Source organism: Schistocerca piceifrons, chromosome X (assembly GCF_021461385.2).
Source record: "Schistocerca piceifrons isolate TAMUIC-IGC-003096 chromosome X, iqSchPice1.1, whole genome shotgun sequence".
Taxonomy (NCBI): domain Eukaryota; kingdom Metazoa; phylum Arthropoda; class Insecta; order Orthoptera; family Acrididae; genus Schistocerca; species Schistocerca piceifrons.
Window position 1 is genome coordinate 425,399,953 of NC_060149.1, and position 15,955 is coordinate 425,415,907.

The 15,955-nt window shown below is 44.4% G+C and overlaps 1 non-coding gene across 1 annotated transcript; it reads left to right on the plus strand.

Moving 5' to 3' along the window:
• The first annotated feature begins 15,336 nt into the window (after positions 1-15,336).
• On the plus strand, positions 15,337-15,409 carry Trnaa-cgc. Its single transcript has one exon. It is a non-coding gene; the product is annotated as a tRNA-Ala (tRNA).
• Positions 15,410-15,955: the final 546 nt, after the last annotated feature.

Below are 15,955 nucleotides of genomic sequence, written 5' to 3' on the forward strand. Positions count from 1 at the left end.
CCTCACAAATACCTGACACTAACTTAAAATCACCGTAGTCATGAAACTGGAGACTCCATTTTATGCCCCAAGATGCGGAAGGGGAATGGAGTGCATTACATAAATTTTTGTTCGCATAGAGGAGGGTGCCAAAACAGGATGGACATGTTTCATCATCATCACACATGGGTTGTAAGTACTCCGATGACTGAGAGGTTTGCTGATAACGATCGCAGTTATGTACGAGTCGATCGAAGATATACCACACAGCTGATACACCCCGACAGAACAACGAAACAAATGGTAAAACTTGTGATAACTGACCTGCAGCAACCCTCTCTCTCTAGAATGCATCATCAGCCTTGTGATCCGACATATATACAAAATTTATTACTTTCCATTTTGTTGTCAACCACATTAACCATTCTGTTCCTGCCGTCTTATAGCTGTCGACGAAAATATGACTGTTTCCCTAGTTCCTGGTGCTTTCTTGTCAACTTTCTCTTGTATTCATCTTGCTGCCGCATGTAAGAATTCTTCTGCATCAAGCAGAAAACGCGCAAGTACTCCTGCATTTTGGCGTATTTTATTTCTCAATTTAGACCTAATTTTCCGTCAATTTTTCCTAATTGTCTTGTTTTTATGTCACTTTTACCGACGCAATCACGATATCACTTCTCGCCACATATTGTAAAATTGCTTGTAAATGTAGTAGTACAGTTGTCAACACACAGCGCAAGTGCACTACTTTTCTGGTTGGGTGGTTTAGTACAGCATTGCATTCGAACGCATCCAACCACATATTCTACAGATGCAGTGCATTTGCTCTGTTTTCTGTATGTCTGTGCATGTATCGTGAATGATTCGGGGAGGAAGGCAGTGTCTTCAGGTCTGTTTTCGGCTCCACGTGGCATAAATAGTGTGCCACGAAGAAGGAAGGCTGAGGTATTTCCGGCACTACCGGAAGTGTGCTTTTGTTTGGGAAGGGATTAGACTGAGCACACCACTCAGCCCTTTGCTAGTGTCGTGCGGACTGACAAAAGACGCTGGGTGGCAAGATGATACGTGTCTTTAGCTAAAGAGCGTTGTATTACCAGCAGTGGGACTGCAATATACAACTACAGAATGGATCGCTTATTGACCCAGTGCAGAACAGATTAGGTGATTGAAACCGTAACAAACAGTATTTACAATGTGCTGCTCTGTACTCCACCAACACAACCTTGTGGTGTCAGCTGACAAACAGTTACTGTACGGCAACATTCTACTGTATATCTATTGAGGCAATAGTGACACATGCGAGTTGACTGGAAGAAAGAGAACCATCTGCCGAGGATGACAGAAAGTGAATGGAGTGATCAGTTGAGACGGAGTTGTAACGAGTTATGATTTCATGGTAGACTGATGATGCATTCTAGAAAGATAGGGAGATGTTGCTTGATGCAGGTCATTTATCTCATATTTAACCATTGTTTTCGTTGTTCTGTTGGAATGTATCAGCTGTGTAGTATAACCTGCAATCGACTTGTACACAACTGCGTGTTCTGTGTGTGAGTTAGAGTACCATCTACCTGCGATCGTTAACAGCAAACCTCTGTCATCAGAGTACTTACAACTCATGTGTGATGATGATGAAACATGTCCATCCTGTTTCGGCACCCTCCTCTATGCGAACAAAAATTTATGCAACGCACTCCACTCCCCTTCCACATCCTGGGGCATAAAATGGAGTCTTCAGTTTCATGACTACGCTGATTTTAAGTTAGTGTCAGATAATTGTGAGGTACTGCAATTCCCATGTTCACCTCTGCTTGACAGATGTTCTGTTTACGAAGTTAGTAGTAGCATGACACGCAATTTCACATGTCAAACACCGCTGCTACTCGTTTGTCTATTTCCTTGTAACAGGCATTCTCCATTACTTACGAACATTTCATATAGGACTTATGCAAGCATAGTATAATTTCTGAACCATGATCAGATGTGAACAGTGGGCACTATACACCTTTGGAAAGCTTTATTGTGCATGTGTCACAAAGGCTCTATGTTTTAAGGAACAGTTTTATCTTCGTAAAGTTTGTCACCATAGTGAGTGTGATGGAAAAATTGCAGGGTTCATGTACGTTAGATGTTGGGCATTTACGTCCTGCATTACAGTACATATGTTTGTTCTAAGATCATTTCTCTCTTACCAATCCCTTATTTGTAGTGACACCAGACACTACAACAATACTTTAGAATTGATAATGCAGTTGATTTACATAAAATGCGTCAAAGTCTGTCCGTCTGGAGCTCCATCATGCATAAAACCACATGTATTCTTCTTCTTAACCAACTGTTTTTTGATCGCAACACTTCTATATTTACTATACACCCATAAGGAGGGTTAACCTCGTCGACACGTGCGCACCTGGAGAGATTCTGTGCACTTGAATGGATGCCATGAGTAAGATTGTTGCAGAACAGCAGTTACAGACTTGACTTGCACTGTTCCTTCACAAGACATGGAAGGTAGTGGCCTACTTCTCGTCAGCTACAGATTAAATCAGTGACAGTGTTGCATGGAAGTTTGCTCAAAGATGATGCAAGGAGATCTCTCAATCTCTAACTTTATCCTAAGAATATGAGAATGCTCTGTGACTCCCATCTGCATAGAGATAGATGGGCAATCGTAATCGTAAATTACGAACTATCACCGAAGTACTAGAAATATGTAGATGTTTCTATATATATACCAGAATTAACAACCAATGAACATACTGCACAGTCATCTATCTACATTCGCAATCTAGTACATGGTAATCTCAAAGTAGAGAAGGGGTGGTTTAGCAATGATAGAGATAGTGGGAAGTATGCTGCTCTGTCATTGGTCAGCTTTGAAATTACAGAAAAAAATTGTAAAATTGCTAAAATTGATCGCACTATCAACTGTGATGCTTGTTACAGTACATTGACATTGTCTTTTCCATCCCATCTGTCCACTGGTTCACTGTTGATTAATACGTAATTAATGACTGATAACACTTGTTTGAGATGCAGAAAGAGTTTTGGTGGAGGAACAACACCTTTGGGGATGACTAGCACCGAAACAGTGATTGTGTACATGACCACAATATGAGGAAACAGTCGAAATGCAACACCAAGCCATCTCCTACGCCATCACTGTGAAAGAAGAGTTTAAATTAGAGGTCACTAGTCACCTTCGGACAGCTGTTTGGAAACTTTCCACAATGCCACAAAACTCTTCCAGTTTCCATATGTTGTGATGTCTTCTGCATTTTTGTCTATAAGAGATGCTGCCTCTCTCTTTTATTTCATTCATCCTGTCTGTGTGTTGTGGGAGCAGCAGCATAATGCACACTCTGCAATATCCAATTTTTTGTTAGAGCCAATGGATTGAACTGTGTTAATATCAGTTTAGAATCTGATACAGACCTGAAAGTCATGGTAGAAAAAAAGAAATGGCAGTGTACTAAGCTGTAGTCATACTCTGCTTGGACGTGTTACAGCAGAAAAAACAATGTATCAAGCAACAAAACAGGGACCCTCTCATGCGACTGATATTCTGTGGGATATGGTCCTCCTACAGTACAGGCGATGAAACTTTGCACTGGTATGTGCAGGTGACTTCGATCACTTGTCACCTGTAAATTTTGTGGTAAGATCTTATGGGACCAAACTGTTTACATCATCGGTCCCTAAGCTTACACTCTACTTTATCTAACTTAAACTAACTTACGGTATGGACAACACACACACCCGCGCCGGAGGGAGGATTCGAACCTCCAACAAGGGGAGCCGCGCAGACCGTGACAAGACGCCTCAGACCACGCTGCTACCCTGCATGACACTGGTCACCTGCTCCAGTGCATCAATACCTGTATGTTTCATAGGATTGCCACATATGCTCGATGCCTGCACACAGACAGTATTTGTTTTCGATACATATATGGAAGACAGGGACACAGTAAAATCTTACCGAGTTCTCTGTCAGATGATGTTAGGAGAGTTTTTATAGTTTGTGGCATAAAATAACGATTATGTGGAGAATGATCAGGTGACAGATGTGGATGAACCCTGAGGGGCGCAGATCTCATTCGACTGATGTACCTGTATGTAGTCTGGATACGTGCTGCACTTCAGCAGCAAAATCCTTATCCTTCTTCCAGTTCCTGTAATTGCTCGTATTGTCTTTTATACTATCTTGTCTTGCAGGAGAAAGCTTCATTTTTGGCGCTGGCCTTACACATCGTACACGGTTGGTGGAGCTATGGCAACATGTTCTCATTTCCACTGAGTGGTCAAAAAAATACAGGCCTGTTGTATTAACTCAGCTCGTCTTGTTTCTCCTCCAGTTGCAGAGGGTGGTAGCTATAGCGATCTCCGACTTCTGCTTAGTTCTGACTTAATTTGCGACTGTCACATGGACTAAGCTGCGGGGAGGGCGGGACAGAGACTGATGAACAGTTACAAGATGCAGAGGAACAGTCTAAAACCACACTGGAGTTTTACTGTAGCTGATAGGTTCGAAAAGTTGATTCACTTTGAGATGTGAGAGTGCTGCAAATCTGATACACTAGTGGCTGTAGTCATTAATAGGCATTTCCATAGGATCTATCTCCATAGGATCCAACGCAAGTGTAACACTATAGTGTATATTTCTTATGACATCAATCTAGGGTTGAATCTTTTGTAAGTGATTCATTGTATAGCACACCATCTCCTGAATGTGATCATTCTCAATCAACCATCATCCTCCCTCGTCTATAACCCAGTGTATATATCGCAGAATCTGCAACATGGCACTGGGGTAGAATGCATTACAAATACTGTTTGTTAGCATGGGAAATATCAAGCGGCGGCATGAGGGAGTCGGAAATACTGCTTTAACACCACGTTCCTTAACCGAATGACTTTCTAAATTTGGCGATTTTTTAAAAGCTACACCACTGGTGGTGTGCACCCACGCTTTCGATCTGTTAATACACACCCCACGATCACCATCTATACTGAATGTCACAGTATTTGTGTGGAAGACCACTTCATTTAGAAGCAATGCCATACCTTGATTTATTAAGCTTGTATAGTTTTTAAGATGGATATCGTTAGCAATACTTGTGTGTACTGTAAAACTAAGACTGCGTTTAATGTGGTTCGACAGTAACGTAGTCGTTGCGATCGTGTTTTTAACATCTAGTGGCTTGTAAGACGATTTTCTCTCGCTTTTCACTCAGTATTGTTTGCCATCGCCAGTATTCAGTTATTGGCGAAGTATTATACTTAGTAGGGGATGTGTAATAGACTTGCTGTGATCAGTAGGCTTATAAAGTATGTGTACTGTGGTCAGTGTTCCATCAAGTAGAAAGAAAATGACTATGTACTGTCGTAATGGGAGGTATGGATTTGACGTGGAAAACTGTGATAGCTGTAAGGGGAATGAAAGATTCTTATTTACGTGTAAAATTAGGTTCCAGTCATAAGAAGGATATAGATTTTCCTACTTCTGGAGCCACAGTCATCAGGAGGGGGTGTTTCCAATACTTCACGCAATGCTGAATGTCATCAGATTGAGACTGCAATTGTAATATTCAATTGTAAGTACAGTGATAAATATGTGACTGGTTTCCTAGGACTATTCTGCCTGGCATGCAGGAAGTATATGGCAAAAGTAGCCTGTGGCTGGAACGATTGACATTTCTGGGTTACAGTGAGAGCCATTGGATCTAGATGGGCTGGAGTACAAGAATGCAGCTGTCTAACCTTGTCACTCTGTAGCCAGGTGAACAGCGAACTAATACTCATTATGTGCTGGGTAGGCTTCATGATCGCGTGTGTTCTCCATGGAAATTTGAGAAGATCCAATATGGACATGGGTTTGTGCTGGACAATTATTCCCTTCTATGTAGACTGACCAGTTCACTGCTTCTGCGTATTGCCCATCTTCATTTGGTTGAGGGCACATCGAATATGATGTGTGTTGTGTCCATGTATATGGTGAGAAACAAGTAGAAGAGACGTTTGCTGGCTCTCTAAGCGTGAGAAACACCTTAGTTGACTACGCAAAGTACTAGCTTTACTAGAGACACAGGAAGCGATATTGTACAATAAACCCTGTTTCGGTGTTGGCAGCTGTGGGCTTGACTAATGCTGTTTTTGCTTCCCTTATAGAATCAAATCAAATCAAAGCAATGCAAAGTACAAGGATGGTTTGGAATATATTATATTAATGAGATAGATATTCATTAAAAAATACGAGTGGAGCTACCAGTTTTCTCTATCTTTTCGAGTTTTCACATAAAGATCTTCGCAGATTAGTAAGTTTCTAGTTATTCAGTGGTTTGCAGCACATCCCACTTAGCTGCACTTCACTAAAGTTTCTGGTTTCCAGAGATATAATTTCCACTCTTTATCTTCGGAATTATACTGTGAAAGCGATTGGTAGGATACTGCTTGTGGATGATACAGAGAACTATCAAGTAAATGGCATGATCTTTTGGTAAACCAAGTGAAAATACATATGTTCTTGTAGTCCCAGAGTCAGGAGATGGCTGTAGAAAGCATTGCAACAAGAAAGCAGGCAGGTCAGGGCTGGAAACAGTAACGCCTTTGTGCTGGGGGGAAGCAACCCAGTCTTTCTACACCAGTTCAGAGAGTGACTGTAGTCCGCCGAGGGCACACTAATCATGTATCAGGCAAGCGTGTGCAGGGGCAGTTGATTCGTGACTGTTGACTGTGGTGGATGACCAACCAACCTTCGGAAAATATCTAGTGCTACGACGACTATATACAGTGCATGTGCTTATGTTTTTTTGGGATCTGTCTGTCTTCACAGTATATGTACAAGTGTCTGGTGGTCGATAGCTATATGCAGAATGCAGAAGTGGTGATTTTGTATGGTGCAGGATACGAATTGCGTTCATTACATCTCTGGTACCGCGCTTCGGAATTTGAATCCGCGCCAGATGTCATGGACGTCGAAGACCCATAGAGGTCTCTACACCATCGCGCCGCAAGCTTGGCGGCGCTCGCCTCCTGGCCGCTTTTAGTGTGGGGGCACCACAGTGGAACACGTGGTCCCAGTGGCCAATAGCGGCGCCCCCGAGAGCGTGCTTAAGCGCCAGCCACTCGCTCAGCCAGTTCCCTCCTTCCTTTCCGTCCTTGCCACCCTCTACAATGTTATCCTTGCCACTGGCTTCTATCCCGACCTGTGGAAAACCTCCCGTATCCTGATGTTCTCCAAACCCAACAAGCCTCCATCTGATGCCTCTTCCTATCGTCCTATCTGTCTCACATCGGTGTTCAGCAAGCTCTTGGAAGCCATCCTTTCCCGGTGCATCCATCACCACCTCCGCCAAAACCACCTCCTCCCCAACACCCAATGTGGCTTTCGACCTTCCTTCTCTGCCGATGACCAACTCCTCTGCCTCACTCATCTCCTCTCCCTCCAGCTTAACTCCAGTTGCTCTGCCATTTTTGTCTCCCTCAACCTCGATAAGGCCTACGACCGTGTCTGGCATTCCGGTATCCTGTTTAAATTCCAAATCTACGCCCTTCCTATCAACTACATCCATCTGATGGCCTCCTTCCTCTCCCGCCACCCCTCCTATGTTACCATCCGTAATGCCAATTCCCACACCTTCTACCCCTCTGCAGGTGTGCCCCAGGGCTCTGTCCTCTCCCCTCTCCTCTACCTTTTATACACGGCAGATATGCCCCAACCCCCCCCCCCCCCTCCAGTACACCTCTTCCAATATGCTGATGACACTGCCTTCCTCTCCCTTGCTCTTACCCTCCAAAGGTCCCAACGCCTTCTCCAGAATCTCCTTGACCTTTTTGCTGCATGGTGTAACCAGTGGCTCCTGAAACTCAATCCTTCCAAGACCCGGGCAATCATCGTAGGTCGTACCACTCGCTCCTTCCAGCTCCTGGATTTCTCCCTTACCGTCTGCGCCCGTCCTGTCCACCTCACCCCCACCCTCACCTACCTTGGCCTCACCATTGACTGTCACCTCACCTGGATCCCTCATCTCCGCTCCATCCAATCCAAAGCCCACAACTGCCTCAGACTCCTCAAACTCCTCTCTGGCCGGACATGGGGGTTGTACCCCTCTACCATCCTCCACACCTACAAATCCTTAATCCGTCCCATCCTCTGTTATGCCAGTCCCGCCTGGATATCTGCCCCCCCCCCCCAAAATTCTATAAGTCCCTCCAGATCCTTGAGCGTCATGCACTCCGCCTCACCTTCTGTATACGCCTCCCGTCCCCCACGTGGATCCTCTATGACAGGGCCGGCCAAACGCTGCACAGTGTGCAGACGTGCAGAAGTGCTGCACATGTGCGCATGTGTGCGACAGCGACATCTGTTATTAGACATGTGTCCTAAATGAACGGCGGCGGCTCCACTTCCCTGTTTGTGTGGTACAAGCAAGAGCGCAACATACCAAGTCTTGTTTAGCCCTGGTAACCGTAACCTTAACAGAGAAGTACTGAGAAATGGCAGGTACTGTGAAAAAGCAAAGGACGGAAGATCTATGTTCTCAGTCGTTTAAAAACGAATGGGAACTGCAATTCTTTTTTGTAGCCATTGGTGAAAACTCACAGTGTTTGCTATGCCGCCGAATAATAGGCGGCCAGCGTAAGTTTTCAATTGAAAGACACTACAATACACATCACAAAGACGAATGTAGTGTACTCAACAGTGATGAGTGGTAAGCAAAATTAAATGTCCTTAAGAAAATGGATGAGACGCATCAACTCGATTATCATTTCTCATGACCAGTGATAAACGTGTTTGGATTTATTCCTTTCATAACTAAAAATTATTGTTTACTAACTGTGCATTATTGCCTCGTTCTGCTCCATGTTACATTATTATCAGGAAAGTTGGTCATTAAACCGATAGTTCCAATGTATACTTACATTTAGGATTTTTTTTAATGTGTGAAGGGCTACGCTCAGCTGAAGTCGATAAAACGTAACATTCATCTAATTGTCGGTTATTATGCAGATTTCAGACGGAACTGATGAAAAATGTAGCAATAATCGTATTGAAAAAACAGGTGATCATCGAGAGGTCTGTGGTTATCATTCTGTTCAGATGTCAGTGAGAGAGAAATTATGTGAGTGTAACTGAGGGCACCGAGAATTAGTTATAGGAAACCTTGCATTAGTTTAATGTTATTTGAAATCATTAATAAGGTTCGTTGGAAGTCGCTAAGTGCTCTCTTTCTTAAATACTAGAGTAAAAACATTACGCGTATTTACGTGCCGTCAGTCAAGCTGCCTTAATGAAAACCCACGGTTGTTAACTGTATTACTTGTCTTACTGGGTTAAACTGTTAAAATAAAAGTAGACGTCTCAATGAGTAGACTGTGACAGTATTTTAAATGTTTAATACACGAAATACCTTCCCATGGTTGGCTTGCAAACTGTGGAAAGAGCACTAGAATGCGCCAGTACAGTCTCTCCCAGCAAGTGGATAAAGCGACATCTGTGGGTAGAAACATGCACTACATGAACGCTGACGGCTGCGGTGTGTGTGTGCTGTGACCCGGAAGTTGCACATGTGCAGGAGCACCGCACGCGTGCAGAATTTCTGGCCGGCCCTGCTCTATGACCTCATTTCTTTCCCCCATCTGCTCCTATTCCTCGAACATATCCGCATCCTCTACACCTCCCGCCGCCTTGATCCCCCTCACCCCCTGGTTGCTCCTCTCCTCTCCCATCCCCGCCCCCTGCCACATCTTCACTGTTGTGTCCCCCCTACCCTCCATCTCTACACCCTTCATCTCCCTTCCCAAGGTGGCTTCCATCAACTCCCCCTCTCGGATGATGCCCTCTCTCCCTCCATTTATCCCTCCAATCAACTCTGATCCTCACTCCCCTTCCTTTCCTCTGTCCTTTTCCCGGGCTCCCTCACCCTCCCTTCCATCTTCTTTTTTCCCCACCTCCCTTCTCTCTGCCCCCTTCTCTCCCCCGAGTCCTTTTGCATTTCCATCCTCTGCCTCTTCTCATTCCCTCTCGCGTCTGCCCTGCCCCTCTCCCCCCTTATGAGTCCTCTCCCTCCTTGGTTCCCCCCCCCTTTCGTTTTTCCCCCTCCTCCAAGTCCCTCCCCCATCTGCCTGTGGCTCAGGAGTGTCATCTTTGTGCCACCACTTTCGTGCAGTGTTTTACAGTGAGTGTTTTACAGTGAGTGTTCCGTGTCTTTTGGGAAGTGTTGCGAACGGCCATCATACTGTCACTGGGTGTGATTTTTTTATCTCTTGTGAACAGAAACCAGACTGTCACCATGTTTTTAATTGTGTGTCTACTATGTTACTTGTCTGATTCCTGTGTATTTTATTAACATTGCCAACCCCTTTGCTTTCTGTTTTAACTTTCCGAATTTTTCCGCCATTTTACACTTTAAGTCACCTTTTCATCGCCTGTTTTTCTTGTTTCTTTTCTTCTTCCGTTTTTAAAAAAGTCTGTAGGCTGTAGACCAGCGTACTAAGCTGCTGCCAGCCCGCCCCCTTCGGGGGGAATTGAAAATCAATAAGGGAGGAAAAAAAAAAGCTCAGCCATTCAGTCTGATCTCGCTTACATCGGTTTACACCTCGCTTGTGCTAGACTGCTTTCTTCCTGGTTCGTGTACGAGTTTGTTTCCTTGTGACTCTGTTGTTCGGTCTTGTCGTATTCGTTCTGTCCTACATTGGTTGTGTCCGTCCTTTTCCGTTGTGTTGTTGTTCGCGGGTCCCGCCGCGACTTCCGTCAGTGCTACCCCGCGACCGTCCTGGTCGCAGTTACAGCAACATCAGATATGGTATATGGTGATATAGCCCAGTTGGAGATCGGATTCACACTGAAATATTCCAGCTTTCCTTGATAGTACCAGACCAGTGTAATTGAGGAAGTGTCTTCCGTATTTCTTGATCTATAGACCACTTTTGCAGGGTTTAACTGTCAGTGCAATATTGCTTCTGCATGTTTTTTTTTCGATCTGTACAAAATAGTTTTGCTGCTCAAACTCTCGTAATTTATCTGTCTGTAGAAAATGGGTACAGTGCTCCCACACCGGCAGCAACAGCAGTTTGGCAGGTAAATTCAGTAAGAACCAATCAGAATGCTCCATTCACAAGAAGCTCCATGACGCCAGAGAGTCACAAACATCCTCAGACAAGTGGAATGCTGTCCTTCACCCACCATTGTGGTTTTAGAGCATCTCCAGACCAGCAGCTGTAGGACATCGAAAATTCACCGAAAATCCCAGCCATTTTTCTCGTCTATAGGACAGTGCTTGGGATTCTGTTTGTGTAATTGTTCTAATGTTTGGTCCCTTCTCCCAAATCAGCCAGCCAGCCCGCCAAATTGTTCTAATTATCCTGTCTGTGCTTAGACAGCTGTGTGCTTTGAAAAGTGGGAAACATAATGTCCCTGATTCCAGCAGAAAATATAAACTAAGCCTGCTCACTGTTTCAGAAAAGTGATGAACATTACAGCAGCTGTAGGACTCAGAAATTCTCTCTCTCTCTCTCTCTCTCTCTCTCTCTCTCTCTCTCTCTCTCTCGCTCTCTCACTCTCGCAGTTCCAAAGATACTTATTTCGCCTTCGAAATATCGTCATTTTGAGGTGTAAAATCAGATGTTGGAGCTAATATCGGTTTCGGGATTTTCCCCACAACAGTGTGTGATGTGTCTCTGGGAGGTTTCACAAGTGTGTCACAATCTTTTTTTAATGTCTGTGTTCAAGTGCTGTGGTGGTGTTATTCCTGGAATAAAAAGTGTACTTACATCAAAAGTTGTTCAAATGTTCTTGCGTCATCTGCAGAGCTCTTTCTCTCTCTTTGTACATTGGTATATTTAGTTCCTGTGATATCTTCAAGGTATGTATGTGGCAGTATTCCACAGATTGCTTGAATATCAGATGTAATGAGTCCCAAAGCAGCTCGTGTTCAACGACAAAGGGTATCCGTGGGCTGGGGATGGGAAGGAGGAAGGCTGCAGATATTTCCAACACGATTGGGAGTACTTAGTGTGTGGCCGCCCCTGCAGCTACTGCTTGGCGGTGCCCTGAGCCTGGTATGTGGCCTGTCTTCCAGTGGTCGCCTAGACTGTGGTATGAACATCTTGCCTCTTGCACTTTGGAAGACTTACTGGAGTTTTATTGAATGATCTGCAGTTACAGCACACGCATTTACCTTGCACTTGGGGCACTTTCATGTCCTACCACACCCTACATGTACCATGACTTTGGACGAACTCGGCAATTACGAGCAGGCGTCCTCTCCTTGTTAGCCCCATCCTGCTGCATCTTCATTATTTCATAGAGCACATCTTCTTCATACATTCACCAAATAAATCGCTTTCTCAACATCGTGCAGGTGGCTATCGACACAGTCCTCAGCTGCATGATTACAACCAATAAACCTGTTAAACTCCTCGTTCTCCAGCACAGACATCTCATCCATTGAAAACATAGTACACATAGTAAACAATTACATCCATCCTCCCAGTCCAGCAATTAGACACAGAATGAGATTTTCACTCTGCAGCGGAGTGTGCGCTGATATGAAACTTCCTGGCAGATTAAAACTATGTGCCCGACCGAGACTCGAACTCGGGACCTTTGCCTTTCGCGGGCAAGTGCTCCACCATCTGAGCTACCGAAGCACGACTCACGCCCGGTACTCACAGTTTTACTTCTGCCAGTATCTCGTCTCCTACCTTCAAAACTTTACAGAAGCTCTTCTGCGAACCTTGCAGAACTAGCACTCCTGAAAGAAATGATATTGCGGAGACATGGCATAGCCACTGCCTGGGGGATGTTTCCAGAATGAGATTTTCACTCTGCAGCGGAGTGTGCGCTGATATGAAACTTCCTGGCAGATACTGGCAGAAGTAAAGCTGTGAGTACCGGGCGTGAGTCGTGCTTCGGTAGCTCAGATGGTGGAGCACTTGCCCGCGAAAATCAAAGGTCCCGATTTCGAGTCTCGGTCGGGCACACAGTTTTAATCTGCCAGGAAGTTTCATATCAGCGCACACTCCGCTGCAGAGTGAAAATCTCATTCTGGAAACATCCCCCAGGCTGTGGCTAAGCCATGTCTCCGCAATATCCTTTCTTTCAGGAGTGCTAGTTCTGCAAAGTTCGCAGGAGAGCTTCTGTAAAGTTTGGAAGGTAGGAGACGAGATACTGGCAGAAGTAAAGCTGTGTGTACCGGGCGTGAGTCGTGCTTCGGTAGCTCAGATGGTGGAGCACTTGTCCGCGAAAGGCAAAGGTCCCGAGTTCGAGTCTCGGTCGGGCACACAGTTTTAATCTGCCAGGAAGTTTCAATTAGACACAGACTGAGCGAATTTCCTGGCATTTTTTCCCCAGATCGCCATCTTGGATTAGGTCACAGGAGGAGGGTTGGGGAGAGCCAACAACAGCCTCTGGTGGTGGTGCTGTTGTGAACTGGGTCAGTTGTACTCTGGATCTCATGGGGAACACACTGGATAGAGGTATTGTGCATGACAACTCAAATTGTTTAAATAAACAATGCATACAAAATAAATACTTATGTCCATCCTGTCCAGCAATCCAGCACAGAGTGAGTCCTTTTCTTGTCAGGGGATGGGGTTGGGTTAGTGGATGTAGCCCAATTGACCTATTTTCCTGCCAAAATGGGAACTTCACGCCATGAAGTCACTGTGACATTGCCACATCATGACCGCCATCTTGAATAAATTTGACAACAATGCAGAGGGGAACTGTGCTCTACTGATACAGTCTGTCACATAACACAGGCTTGTGGTTGGTCCCTAAAGTCATAAATTTAAACTTTTGTTTTTAACACAATGTCTACCAAACAAGCCAATCTGAAGCAAGACTTTGCCTTGAGAAAGGTATACCTAGTGAGAAAAAAGATAAACTTCATATAGAGTGTGAGAACAGTTCTGTCATGCCATAACCTTCTAACTTCTGTGTGTGTCAAAAAAAAAACTTTTTAAATACTTGGCGTTTCCTCATACAGTATTGAAAAAATTCGATAATTAGTAGTGCAAACATTAATAAAATTAACTATTTTCACCTGTTTGTAAGATGTAGAGTTTTTTGCATGCACTTAACAATGATTTAATTACTACAAGCAACGATGGTGCCATTAGTTATTATAATTTAACGCCGCAGATGAAGTACTGTGTCAATCAATACTGTGCAAAGTAAAGAAAACTGCTTGCAAATGGCCTACAGAGATTCCGTTTGGCGCCTGCAACAGTGTAATACCTGGTGGTCATGCAACTCGACAAGCAGCAGCGCTGCACAAGCGCAGGCCAACGCAACGCCGGCTGTGGCGTCTCACCGTGCGGTCTGGTGAGCTTCGGTTGGGCTCCACCAGCTGACCAGGTAGCGCGAGTCCAGGCTCTCCCTGCAGTCGTGACTAAGGCCGTGGTCGGGCCGCGCAGGCTTGGTTCAAGCCCCTGATGCTAGCCGTAGGTGGTTAATTGTCCCTATCAAGGAGTCTATTTTGACGCAGTTTTGCACCGAGTTTATTTCAGTGCATGTATAAAAATGGCACGTATCGAGTTTAGGGGGACATCCTTGCCTATCACGGCAAACGTCGAACAAATTTCCCATACGAAATTCGGTCAAATTAGGGAAAATTCTAGTCATTACGGGTTAGTAGAACAAACACCGAACTAACACTTAACTACACTGTTATTTGACTTTAGTGTAAACAGAATGAGGCGATTTTATCCGAGTGCTTTGATGTGCTACGATTTAGCTTCAATGATGTTTGCAAATAACATTTGTGGTCCGGTCAAAAAATGAGAAATTTTCTATCTCTCTCTCTCTCTCTCTCTCTCTCTCTCTCTCTCTCTCTCTCTCTCTCTCTCTCCCCCTATATATATATATATATATATATATAAATTTATCGGGGATGAAAATAAATAACATCTTCGAGATCAACATAGTCTAACTGATCAAAAAGTGAGAAAAAATATTTTCGAAAATTTTGTCCCCCTAAATTCGATAAGTGCCGATTTAGCTTTGTAGTCGTGGCGTATTCTGTGACGGTTTGTTTCGTTTCTGCGTTGAACTCGCAAACATCCCTGCCCGTAATTATTAGCATACTGCTTATTCTTGTTAGCCTACTCACTGTATTTTAAAGTTAGTAGGGTTCAAATATTTGCTTTTAGAAACGCTTCCCTGTGCACACTAACACTTCTGAATGTTCAAAGTTACAACTTTAGCTGCAGTTACTTATAAAATTCCTACAAGAATGCTTTAAGTGTGGTCAGCACATAATTTGCAAAGAAATTGACAAGTAAAATGTTTGTAAAGTCCTATTTCCATGTGCAGTATGTGGCGTGATACAGGCTACCAAAATGGTTAAACCGAGCGAGATGGCGCAGTGGTTAGCACACTGGACTCGCATTCGGGAGGACGACGGTTCAATCCCGTCTCTGGCCATCCTGATTTAGGTTTTCCGTGATTTTCCTAAATCGCTTCAGGCAAATGCCAGGATGGTTCCTTTGAAAGGGCACGGCCGATTTCCTTCCGCATCCTTCCCTCACCCGAGCTTGCGCTCCGTCTCTAATGACCTCGTTGTCGACGGGACGTTAAACACTAATCTCTTCCTCCTCCTCCAAAATGGTTAAATTTGAAAATATCAGTATCAGGCTTCCTGGTGCTGCTGCACAAGAAACGGAGAGTGAAAAAAAGGTCATGCCTTGGATAGCTCTTTAATGCGCTGCAGCTTTGAAACTATGGGATTACAGAAGTGTCTGAGGGTCAATGGAAGCGTCCGATTCCACCCGTCTGTCGTGGTGTGTGACGTCATTACGGCGCGGTGTTTGTTTCGTGTGTTTGGCGCGTGCTGAGTGTAATGTGTTGTGTCGAGTTCATTTGAGCCTTGGTGTTAGCAGTGTGAATTCGTTGGCAGTGTTTGTAGTTCAGAGCTTAAGGTTTGGAAGTTTTTTTTTTCAGTGAGTTATCAATTTTTTTGTTTGTTTGTGT